Source organism: Eretmochelys imbricata, chromosome 24 (assembly GCF_965152235.1).
Source record: "Eretmochelys imbricata isolate rEreImb1 chromosome 24, rEreImb1.hap1, whole genome shotgun sequence".
In the NCBI taxonomy this organism is placed as follows: Eukaryota; Metazoa; Chordata; order Testudines; family Cheloniidae; genus Eretmochelys; species Eretmochelys imbricata.
The window spans coordinates 6,812,716-6,823,996 of NC_135595.1; the positions used below are offsets into that span (position 1 = coordinate 6,812,716).

The 11,281-nt window shown below is 51.1% G+C and overlaps 1 long non-coding RNA gene across 1 annotated transcript; it reads left to right on the forward strand.

Moving 5' to 3' along the window:
• Nucleotides 1–412: 412 nt before the first annotated feature.
• LOC144279780 (uncharacterized) lies at nt 413–6,788 on the forward strand. Its single transcript, XR_013348695.1, has 2 exons — nt 413–5,936; nt 6,206–6,788. It is a non-coding gene; the product is annotated as an uncharacterized LOC144279780 (long non-coding RNA).
• Nucleotides 6,789–11,281: the final 4,493 nt, after the last annotated feature.

Below are 11,281 nucleotides of genomic sequence, written 5' to 3' on the forward strand. Positions count from 1 at the left end.
AAAATACCCTTGTTACGACTTATCAAAAAGGTAAAAAGGCCTTTGTGGCCATGTTCTGTGTGTGAAGAACACCAGGCAGTGACTCACCGTAAAGATAGATCTGGTGTATGAGCGATGAACTGCCACATCTGTCCACTTAATGAAATTCTTTTATAGCGGGCCTACACTGAAGATTAGGTTGAAGGCAATTTCGCTGCATCTGCCTGTTGGTGGAACCACTTGCTAAATATAAACCTCTGACTCCAGCTCCCATCTGCTTCTTTCTTTAGCATAATGAACAATAATGGAAGGGCTGAAAAGCTTGGGGTATTAATGGTAGATCCTCTTTTTATATATATACACATAACTTAGTCATTTTTTTTTTCATTTAATTTTATTTACTGTGAAGGCAAATGTCCATGCCTGGCATGGTTCCAGTCCTGAATTTCGATCTTAACACTCTTTGCAGCTGCCTGCAGGATTCAGGGCGAATCCGTCCGACAGAATAAGTCCAGAGCTGTCATGAAAATGTCTTGGGCTTTATCTACTGCTTTCCATCCTGAAGGGTTCTAAAACTGTATCTATATCATGTACGCAAGAGTCACTGAAAGGCAGCCACCTCTGGGGTGGAATGTGGAAGCTGTTTAACAGCCACCTGCAATGCTGTTCAACAGTGTTGGGCGAGGAGTGAAGAGAAGTGTGGCACACTATTGAAATGGGGGAGAAGTCAGATGGAATGGAGTTCCCTGATATGGCATTTGGCCAGGATGCTAGCGTCCTGTCTCATATAGAAATTCCCTGGGACTGTTCCCATCTATCTGTGTGCCAATGGCTTTACCTCATTTCCAAAAATCTGTACCTCGGGCTCCATAGCACCTCTTTGTTGGAGTCAGCACTGACTCAAAAAAGAGCCCCCCACGACTGACTCCCCACTCTCCCTGTCCTGCAGCACAGCACCACCTAATCCCACGCTGGGCCACTGGGGTCAGTTCTGACTGGGATGGAAGAGCACCCCCTACTGAGTCACCTGTTCAATTCAGCCATGCCCACCTGACCAATTTCTCTGCTTGCTTGTTCTGTGCAAACCTGCCCACACCCTGCAGATCTCAAAACTTGCCTAGTACGTCAGGAAGAGGAAACTGCAGCAGGGCAGTTAAAACCCTGGTCTCTCATCACAGTTCCTTCCCCGTCCCTTTCCTTGGGCTGCGGGTGGAGAGAGCAATTTTCCCCCCCTTTATTCACAGTGAGGGTTGATCCTTTGCTAGGGAGCCATAAGACTGTTTTTCAGCACTGGAGAGTTGTGTGCTTTTGACTGGTAGAGTTTCAGGGCTGCTGGAGGTGCGTGGAAAGAATAAATAGGTGGCTAAAAAGAGGAGAAAGAGACTGGTAGGAACATCCGGCTTTGGAGCCAACAGGTCCAGGGCACAGGTTAAGCACAATCCTGCAGCGACTAATCCCAGGGAATGTACAGGGTGACCCATTTACCCAGTTACAGGATTAGCCCTGTTGTTTTCCATGTGCCACTCCCCAGCCAGGGTGTCCCTAGTCGTAGCTCGAGCTATGTGGATACCAGAAGTATTTGGTGCTAAATGTGGTTTTAACATGCAGCTAGAGGCTGGTTATCTATGCTAGCTAACATGGATGTAGGAGTAAGTCCGTGGCTAGGGGCATGTGAACTGGGCAAATCTTTTCCCAGCTCTCTGCTCCCTGATCTTTACCAGGCTTCTGATCTTTATAGATACAGGGCCTGCTTCTCAGTCACTTTGTTCCTGTATCTGGGGCTTCCCGACTTCTTTGTGCTCCTTGTATTCTTGGTCTGGGCAGAGGCCTACCTGGCCCCCAGTATAAATTGGAGTATGAGTTAGAGCAACATCAAGGCTACTCCAAGTTGCTCTCTGATTCCTGGGGCCCCCGTGGAAGTAGAGAATAGCTACAGCACACTGCACAGTAGCTGTGCCCCGATCCACTCTCTGTTCTGGAGGCTGGGAGCAGGACCCTCATCAGCTCCACTCTAATTGGAGGGCCCCTCCATGGGGAGATTTTCAAGGGGCCAGTTCTGGCATGAAGGCGCGTTAGCATAGCTGTGAATCCAGCCTCCTGGAGATAAAGTTAACGAGTAAGAGTCCCCTTTAAAATGAAAAGCAAGTCAGTCCCTGTGGCGCTGTTATGGATTCCATCTGCTGCCTTTAGAACCTAAAAATAAAACCAGGAGGCGGAACTTGACAGCTGTCTTCAAAGAACCGAGCGGCCACCGCGTGCGCGGGTCCGGCTCTCCTTGCCGTCAGTCGGGACTTCACCCGCGCCAGAATGCAGGGCTTAATTCACATCTGGTTCGGTGCTTGCTTTCAAAGCCTCATGATTCACCACCTTGGCAGGCAGCCCCGGATTCTGACGATCTATTTTGGGGGAATAACATTTCCACAGAAATTTTTGTTGTGTTTTGCAGTGTCACCTGGTTTTTTTAAAAGTAACTTGATCAGCACATTGAGGGAATGAATCAATCCAGAGCCTGGTAACCATGTAGAACATCGCATGCGTAACCATCCTCCGTGCAACCCAGGTCCTGATTAGATCTTACAGGGGGGGCGTCCCTTTCGTTTTCAAAACTCTTGAGCTGCTTCACAAAGGCTGTGCTGGGCCAGATCCCCAGCTGGTGTAAATGGGCATTGCTTCATTGGAGTCGCTGGGGCCAGATCCCCAGCTGGTGTCAGTCAGCCCCACTCCATTGGCTTCAGTGCGGCTACACTGATCTACATCAGCTGGGCCTCTGGCCCCATCTGTGCTCATGCAGACATAGAGGGCTGAAGGTATGTGTGTTCCCGGCTCAGCACTTCAACCCAATCATGTGATTCTTCTCCTGCCTCACCTACTTTGGGGGCAGTGTTGTCTCAAGATTAGAGCAAGGGACTTGGGAGGCGGGACTCCTGGGTGCTAATTAAACCTCTGCTACTGCCTGCCGTGTGACCTTGGGCAAGTTACTTCTCGGAGTAGCTCAGGTTTCTCCAGTGTAGGCCGGGGCAATGAAAGCCAGTTGACAGTGAGGTGGTGAGTCTGAATGAATTGTCTGTAAGGGGCTTTGAGATGCCTGGCTGGAAGGTGCTGTGTGAACAAAGTTAAGTTGCTTGCTTGCTTGCCGCAGTGTTCGCGGCTGGTGGGTATTCTCTTTCCTTTGCCATTCCATGGCCGGTAGCAGCTGGGATCCCACCAGCAGCAGAGTGTTTTTGCATAAGATTCATAACACATCTGCCCTGCAGTTCACACCTGTAAAGTGTGTGTGGAGGTGGGGGGGTTCCAGAGAGAGCGTAAAAGGGGGCTCTTGGCACTAGACTAGGCCTCAGGAGATCTGACTTCAGTTCTGGGCTCTGCCACAGACTCCCTGTGACCTTGGCCAAGTCACTTCCCCTCTCTGTGCCTCCATTCCCCATCTTTACAATGGGGAGAATGCTCCTTCCCTGCCTCATAAGGAGGCTGGGAGGATAGTCATGAATCCAGATGCAACACTGTGCTATAGTTATTTATATTGTTGTAGTGTCAAGAGACCCCCACTGAGACCAGGGCCACATTGGGCCAGGTGCTGCACAGACACAGGCCCTGCTTCAAAGGGATGGTAACAAAAAATGGGTGGGGAAACTGAGGCACAGAGTAGGGGCATGACTTGCCCAAGGTCATCCAGCAGCTTAGTGGCCGAGCTGGGAACATAACCCAGGCCTGCTGGGACTGGGGGCAGGGATGCCTGCTTCTTTAATTATGATGGGCTGGGTTAAGTGGAAGCAATATGCAGGTCTCCTGAGGCCTGGTCCAGTGCCCTCCCCACTGGACCACAAGGCCTCTAGATACTGCAGGAGCCAGTAAAAAGCCTACAATGAATCAAAAACAACGCAAGTGGCTTTAGCCCATTATCCTTTGGGAGTTTGTTTTTCCTGAAGGGATTGAATTAAAGCCCCAACCCTTAAACCACTTTGAGATGTATTTAAACCAATGTGTTCCCAAGGTTTAGCCTCTCGCTCGCGTGCGCTAGTCCGGATTAAGCTTCCCTGTGATTTGTGACAGGTCAGGCTGTCTGGCTGGGTCCTTAATGCAGACAGTCCCTGTTTGGCTCTAACACATCCCTGCTTCTCCTGCTAACACGCCCACACCCCCAACACACCCCGTGCAACATCCTCTTTGACCTATTGCTCTCTCCCAGCTGCTAAGTGACTCCATATTCCCAACAGGAGCAAACCTTTTCACTGAAAGCAGGGGCACGTTTCCGGGTGTGAATAATCTCAGCCTCTTCAGACCGTCTGATCAGAGGGGGTGAAATTGCCAAGACCTTGAAGCAGCAAGCATTAGTCGGGGCAAGAGTAGACCCCAGGAGTCCTGAACTCACGTGCTCAGGGGGAGCTCCAGTCTCCCCAGAAGATTATTACACTAACACACTGCCCCAGCCTTTGCTTTGCAAGCTCCTTTCCCAGAGACTGCCAGGAGGTGCGGGGGAGTGTGGGGGTGGTCTGCAAACCCAGTGTGTTTCACAGGAGCTGGCTTCTGGCAGGTAAATTCTCCAAGGGTCACTGATTTGCAGACTCTGCTCCATGTAAATTCTTATACCGTCATCCTAGTATCTGGGCATGCAGTAATGAGGGTGCGCTCCCTAAGCCTTTTGTTTGGCAGAGTTTGGGGAAAGGCTGAAGGCTGTGTTTGGGTGGGGAGGTGGAAAGGGTTTTGATTTATGGCCAGGTTTGTTAATTACTCCTCTGCATGTGATCACTTAATGAGCCTGGCGTAATGGTCCTGGATTCTGGAGGCACTCAGGTACCTGCTGACGTCTCATTGGCTTCACTGGCTCTTCAGCACATGCTTAAAGTTAAGTGTGTACTTTAAGTCTGGAGTTTTTTAACATTGCCTAAGAGATTTAGGCACTCAGCTGCCCTTGGAATCTAAATTCCCTTACGCTCCCCTGCCAATCCCATCTGTACATGCTTTGCTGACTAGGGATAAATTTAAGCACATGCTTAAACCCTTTGCTAAATTGGGGTCTTCTTTATAATGGGACTTGCAGCTGAATTAATTGCCAGCTTGCCCAAGGAGTCTGGATGCGATTTAAATCTAAACCAGTGATCTCTCAATTGAATGCATAGACTTGTGAATGCATGGGAAGTAAAGAGACCCTTGCATTGTGTCGAAGTCCGGCCGAGTGGCTGGCAAGTGAGCTGAGGAGCAGTGGCCCAGCCAGCCAGAGGGACTGCCTTGCAGGAACCCTGCCAACCCCTAGCGTGAAATGTCAAGGAAGCATTAGCCGGAGGTTACAACCCTCGCCTCTTCCTGCTCCATCAGTGGCTCGGGAAGAGCCAGAGCGAGCGGCTTCCTGGCTTTGTGAGTGAGTGGATGCTGGCAAGGAAGAGCAGGGGCAGAGCCGGGGAGATGAGTAAATGCTGCCCTGATCAGGCGGAGTTGTGGTTCATTGCCTGGGGGAGGAGAGAGACCTGAGCCCTGCTCTGGGAGGAGGAGGTGGGCCCTGCTGCTTTAATTCTGAATGGCTGGGCTGAGTGAAAGCATCAGGCGGTTTTGCTCTGCAGGCTGGCTGTCAGTCCCCAGGCCTGGCATGGTACTTGGTGTACGCAAGCAGGTGGGTGGGGCGTGCACCGTCATCTCCACTCTGCCCTTCAGTGTCTCCGGGGTTAAATCCCCAAGGCACATTATAGGAATCCTTATTGCTGGGGAGAGGGAAGAAAGCTCCTATGATCTCACCCTGCATAACTCCTCTCTGACACCCCCAGAAATCCTAGAGCCAAACCTGTGTCCCCGCAGGCCCCGCACGAGTAGCAAGCCCAGACCTGGGTGCACTCTGCAGTGAAGATGACAAGCCTTGAGCATCTGTCAACACCCACCCCTTCTCCCCCATCCGCCCGCTGACCCAGCTCATCTATGCCTCCCCCTTGGAGAGGAAGCGGCACGTCTGAAGGAAACCTGCTAGTGAGGTGGGGCATTGTCTGGGGGACTGAGCTTGACAGTAGGAGGCTGGGACTCCTGGCTTCTATCCCTTGTTCTGCTGCAGACTCCCTTGGGCAGGTCATGGCACCTCTCTGTGCCTCAGTTTCTCCAGATGCAAGGTGGGGACATCCTGGGGTACTGAGAGCAGGCGCAGAGCACCCGTTGCCTGCATGGAAGGCTCAAAACCAGGTGCTGTCTGCCTGAAGAATGAAACACTGGCTCTGGGCTCCGCTAACTTTGATTCTCTGCTTGGCAGCTTCCTCGAGGAAATTTCAGCTTCCGGGTTCCGCGGCCGGGGCGCCGAGAGTTCTCAAGTTACAGTGAGAGCGAGCAGCAGGCGGTGAACACTGGGGGATGCCGCCGCTTCCCATCTGGAGCTCCTACAGGCTGACCAGACGGCGTTGAAGCAGCACCGGGCGCTCCCGCGGTCCATCTTGCCATCCTGCTGCTAAGCAACACACAAGCTGGCCTCTGCCTCAACATGCCAGGCCGGGCCCGAAATCCCAGCATCCTTGGCGTTACCTTCCTGCATGGCTCTTTAACGGGACGCAGCAGAAGAACTGCAGGGAGGTGGCGGAATCACAGATCCTGGGAAAACGTTACCTTTGGGTGCCCGGCGCCTTTGAAAATCCAGCTATTTCTGTGTCTCTTCATAACCACAACTGGCCTGCCCAGAATCTCCAGTTGCCTGCGTGTGTTGATCCCTCCAAGGTAAAGGCTGGATGGGCTCTCGCAGCCTCTGGCTCTATTTGTTTAATTGTCTGCAGCCCAGCTCCTCACCGATAACTTTCAGGGTCTAGGCCTGTATGTTTGGAAGTTCATTAAACATCCCACTCTGACCAACTCGTATATTTTAAATGATTCCAGATATTTGTCCCCCTCCTTTTTATAATGTCCATGAAACTAGCTATATTCCTGACTGGCCCCATTCTTGAGCCCCTGCGTCCATGGGGGGACAGAGCAGCACGGGCCCCTGTACTCCTTCCCCCCTTTCTGTTCCCGTGTTGTGATTGGGAAAAGTTCGTGTGACGCTAATAAAAATAAGATTCAGTTTTCTGGCAGAAACAACAGTTTTGGTTTTGTGATGGTTTGGGAAGAGTAGCCTGAATTATAACCCCAGGGCAGATGGCGGGGAGGAACATGCCAGAGTCCTGATCATAGGGCTGGCAGCCGGGCTATATCAAGTGCTAACTTTGGTCCTGACACATGCTCTGTGACCCCAAATGAGGAGTCACTTCTGTGCCTCGGTTTCCCCATTTGTAGAAGTGCGTGATAACTCCATTCTGGGCAGTGGATCACAGCAGCCTGACCCTGTGAGTTTGACAGTTGGGCAGTGGGGCCTATACTGGGACAGGATTTCCACCTCCCTGGTTACTCCGTGGCTTATGCCTCCAGTGCTGGAAGATGCCAAAAGCTCCATCCATTCTTCTCTGGGCTGCATCCTGCAGCCTTAGGCTGGGCTCAGGGGAAGAAACCGAACTTTGAGTGAGTTGGGAACAGAGTTCCAAGGCTCCAACTCCTTCCCCTCCAGATGCCCGGGCCAAAATCCTTAACGCTGTGAGTGCGGCAGCGTGGCTGGGGCTAGCCCATGGGATGGGAAATTGAGACCCTGGCTCCTACCTGCCTGCAGCCAGGCCTTGCAGTCCTGCCTCCTTTCATAGGAGTGAGCCTCTGAGATCCTGCTAAGTTAAATGGAGACTTTCCAGTGACCCAGCCACCGTGTGATGCCCACGGGAAGGGAGCGTCCACATAGGCACTGTAGCTGCTTTGCCATGACCATCCTGCCCAGCAGAAACCTGCAATCCCTTGCCCCTTCGGGCTGTGACCTCTTTAGATCTCTTGGTCTTGAGGGGGTAGTGGGGAGGGTTGGAACATGTTAACTTCAGGCCTTGAGAGCCATGCAGGCCCCTGCTCTGGTTCCAGTACGTGGTTCCTAGAGACAGCTCCAGCTGTGAGGCTGAGATGCCAGCTCAAGCGTGTTGCATTCTGGGGAGAAGCTAATGCACCATGTCGGAACCAGAAAGGAGCCCACCGGCAGCTAGTGCCAAAGGAGATCCCATGACGATGTCCGTTGCTCTTTTATCTGCTGTCAGTTCAGGACCCTGCCCTGGCCTAGCAGAGGTTAGCTATAACCCAGCAGCGGTATCTGTTTTCCAAGGGAAGCCATGGGATGATCAGATTTCTCCTTTGCAGCCAATGGAAGGTAGAGTCCAGCTGATGCAAGCTTGGATCTGCCCCTGTCCATAGGGGAATCCTGGGGCAGTTTCTTGGTATTCAGGTGCTGGAAATCTTTGTGCAAAGCAGTATGGGCTAGGGCTTGGAAGAGGGAACTGGAGTTCAGGACTCCTGGGTTCTGTTCCCAGCTCTAGGAAGGGAATGAGCTAGAGGCTAGAACTGGGAAGCTGGACTCCTGGAAGCTGGGGAATGGTCTAGCAGTTAGACTTGGGAAGCAGGAGTCTGGACTCCCGGGTTCTGTTCCCAGCTGTGGGAGGGGAGTGGGTTAGGGACTAGAAGTGGGAACGTGGGTTCTATTCCCAGCTCTGTTATCAAGCTGCTACGTGACCTCAAGCATGTCTTTCTGTAGCTCACTTTCCGCACCTTGTAAAACAGAGAGAACACCTCTTAGCTACCGCATAGTGTCTGAGGAGTTATTAACATATTCTTATGGCACACCGAGGGTGTTAAGAGGGTTAACAGGGAAGTAGCAAAATTTGCAGACGACACAAAATTACTCAAGATAAGTCCAAAGCTGACTGCAGAGTTACAAAGGAATCTCAAAAAGAAAAGGAGTACTTGTGGCACCTTAGAGACTAACAAATTTATTTGAGCATAAGCTTTCGTGTAGCTCACGAAAGCTCATGCTCAAATAAATTTGTTAGTCTCTAAAGTGCCACAAGTACTCCCTTTTTCTTTTTGCAGATACAGACTAACACGGCTGTGAAATTCTGAAACCTGTCAAAAGGAATCTCACTGAACTGGGGGACTGGGCAACAATTGGCAGATAAAATTTAGCATTGATAAATACAAAGTAACGCACATTTGGAAAACATAAATCCCAGCTCTCCATACAAAGTGATGGGATCTAAATGAGCAGTTCCTGCTCAAGAGGGAGATGGTGGAGTCATTATGGATACTTCCCTGAAAACATCGACTCAAATGTGCAGCAGCAGGGGGAAAAGTGAACACTGTTAGGAACCACTAGGAAAGGGATAGATAATAAGACAGAAAATATCATCATGCCACTATATAAATCCACTGTACACACATCTTGAATACCGCGTGCAGTTCTGGTCATCCCATCTCAAAAAAAAAAAAATCTATATTAGAATTGGAAAAGGTGCGGAGAAGGGAAACAAAACGACGAGGGGGATTGGACAGCGTCCATCTGAGGAGAGATGAAAAAAACTGGGACTGTTCACCTTAGACGTGAGGTGAGTAAAAGAGGATGTGACCGGGGTCTATAAAGTCAAATCGCATGGAGAGAAAGGGGTATTTACCCTTCACATAACACCAGAACCAGGGGTCGCCTGGAAATGAAATGAATAGGCATCAGATTTAAAAACAAACATAAGGAAGTGTTTCTTCACACAATGCTCAGTCTACCTGTGGAACTTCTTGCCAGGAGATGTTGTGAAGGCCTAAAGTAATAACTGGGTCAAAAAAATAATAAGTTCCTGGAGGACAGGTCCATCAACGGCTATTAGCCAAGATGGTCAGGGATGCCATCCCATGCTCTGGGTGTCGCGAAACCTCCAACTTCCAGAAGCCTGGACTGGATGACAAGGGATGGATCACTTGATAATTGCCCTGTTCTGTTCATTCCCTCTGAAGCATCTAGCACAGGCTACTGTTAGAAGAGAGGATATCGGGCTGGATGGCTATTGGTCTGACCTGCTGTGGCCATCCTTATGGTGTTTGAATTCATAACTGTCTGATTTAATTCCCCAAAGCAAGGACATTCGGATCCCAGATGTTCTCCAACCACCGTGCGGCGCCTAAGAACCTATTGGGCGTATGTATGTATGTTGTGAAATGGCTCCATGGCACACATGAGAGCAGCAGCACTGGAAAAGGTGAGAGCTCCCACAACGTCCCCCGACTGCGGGTATCCTCCCTGTTCAACTTCTGGGTTACGATCGGCCCTATCACTGGTTTAGTGGCAATGGGGAACTGGCACGATCTTTATCCCCAGGCATTGTTGAGGGTATTGCCTCTAGGAAGTCTATGCTGCTTAGGTTTCAGAGTAGCAGCCGGGTTAGTTTGTATCCGCAAAAAAAACAGGAGGACTTGTGGCACCTTAGAGACTAACCCATTCATTTGAGCATAAGCTTTCGTGAGCTACAGCTCGCTGCATCGGAAGCCATTCTGCAGAGCAAGAACATGGGTGTTATCAGCCCATGGAGCTCAAAGGCAGGGATGCCAGTGTTGTTGGATCCAGTAGCGAGATAGACCAACGTCATGAAGCAAGATGTCCTGACTAGATTAGGTTCAGCCAGGAGGCCACAACCGGAGTGGGCAGCTCCGCTCCAGAGCAAAGAGCTGCATTACCTGAAGCGACCGCAGAGGATTTGGTGCCAGGGATTCACTGCACTGACCCTGCTGAAGCTGCAGCCAGCTACAGGCAGCTTCCTTCCCCTGCATTTGGGTATGCAATCTCCTCCCCAGGGGTTGGCAACTGTCGGCTTTTGGGGGTTAAACAAACCTGTTGGGCAATCTGCCAGACCGCCCACCCCAGCCCCGTATATTTGATCCATCTCACCCCCCCCCCCCCGAAGAGTAATAACAGTTCGTGGGATCAGAACTCCCCCTGCCCCCTCCCCCTTTGCACCAGCTTCGATTAGAGCTAATACATGTAAGGTGGCCTCCTTTCTGCTTGAAGTGTCATGGTAAACAATAAGCTCAATTTAATCCGAAGCAAACATGGACCTGGGGACCTGGGGGGTGGGGGGGAGCGTATTGTGCTTTGCATTTTGAGCAGTTTGATTCAAGCCTTGTACCTCAGGCTGTCTCACCTGGAAACCCTCCCTCCTGCCAGGGAATCCAGTCCCTTCCCCTAGGCCTCAGGCAGTCAGCCCGGCGCGCTATGGCATAGCACTCACCTGCAGGCAAAACAAATGGCTGTTCAAAACCAGGTAAACAGAAATGACATAGACAGGGCTTGTGATTTGTGCTGGGCCGGTGCCATCAGAGGCCCCGGCACAGCTGGGAGTGTAATTTCTCTCTTTCTAAGGACAGGATACTTTGCATTTGTCTCCAGACAGCGAGTTGTGATCTAATCCTTCCCGCCCTCTTCCTCTCCCACTGAGCTCGCTTGCTGTTGTTTCTGTTAAGG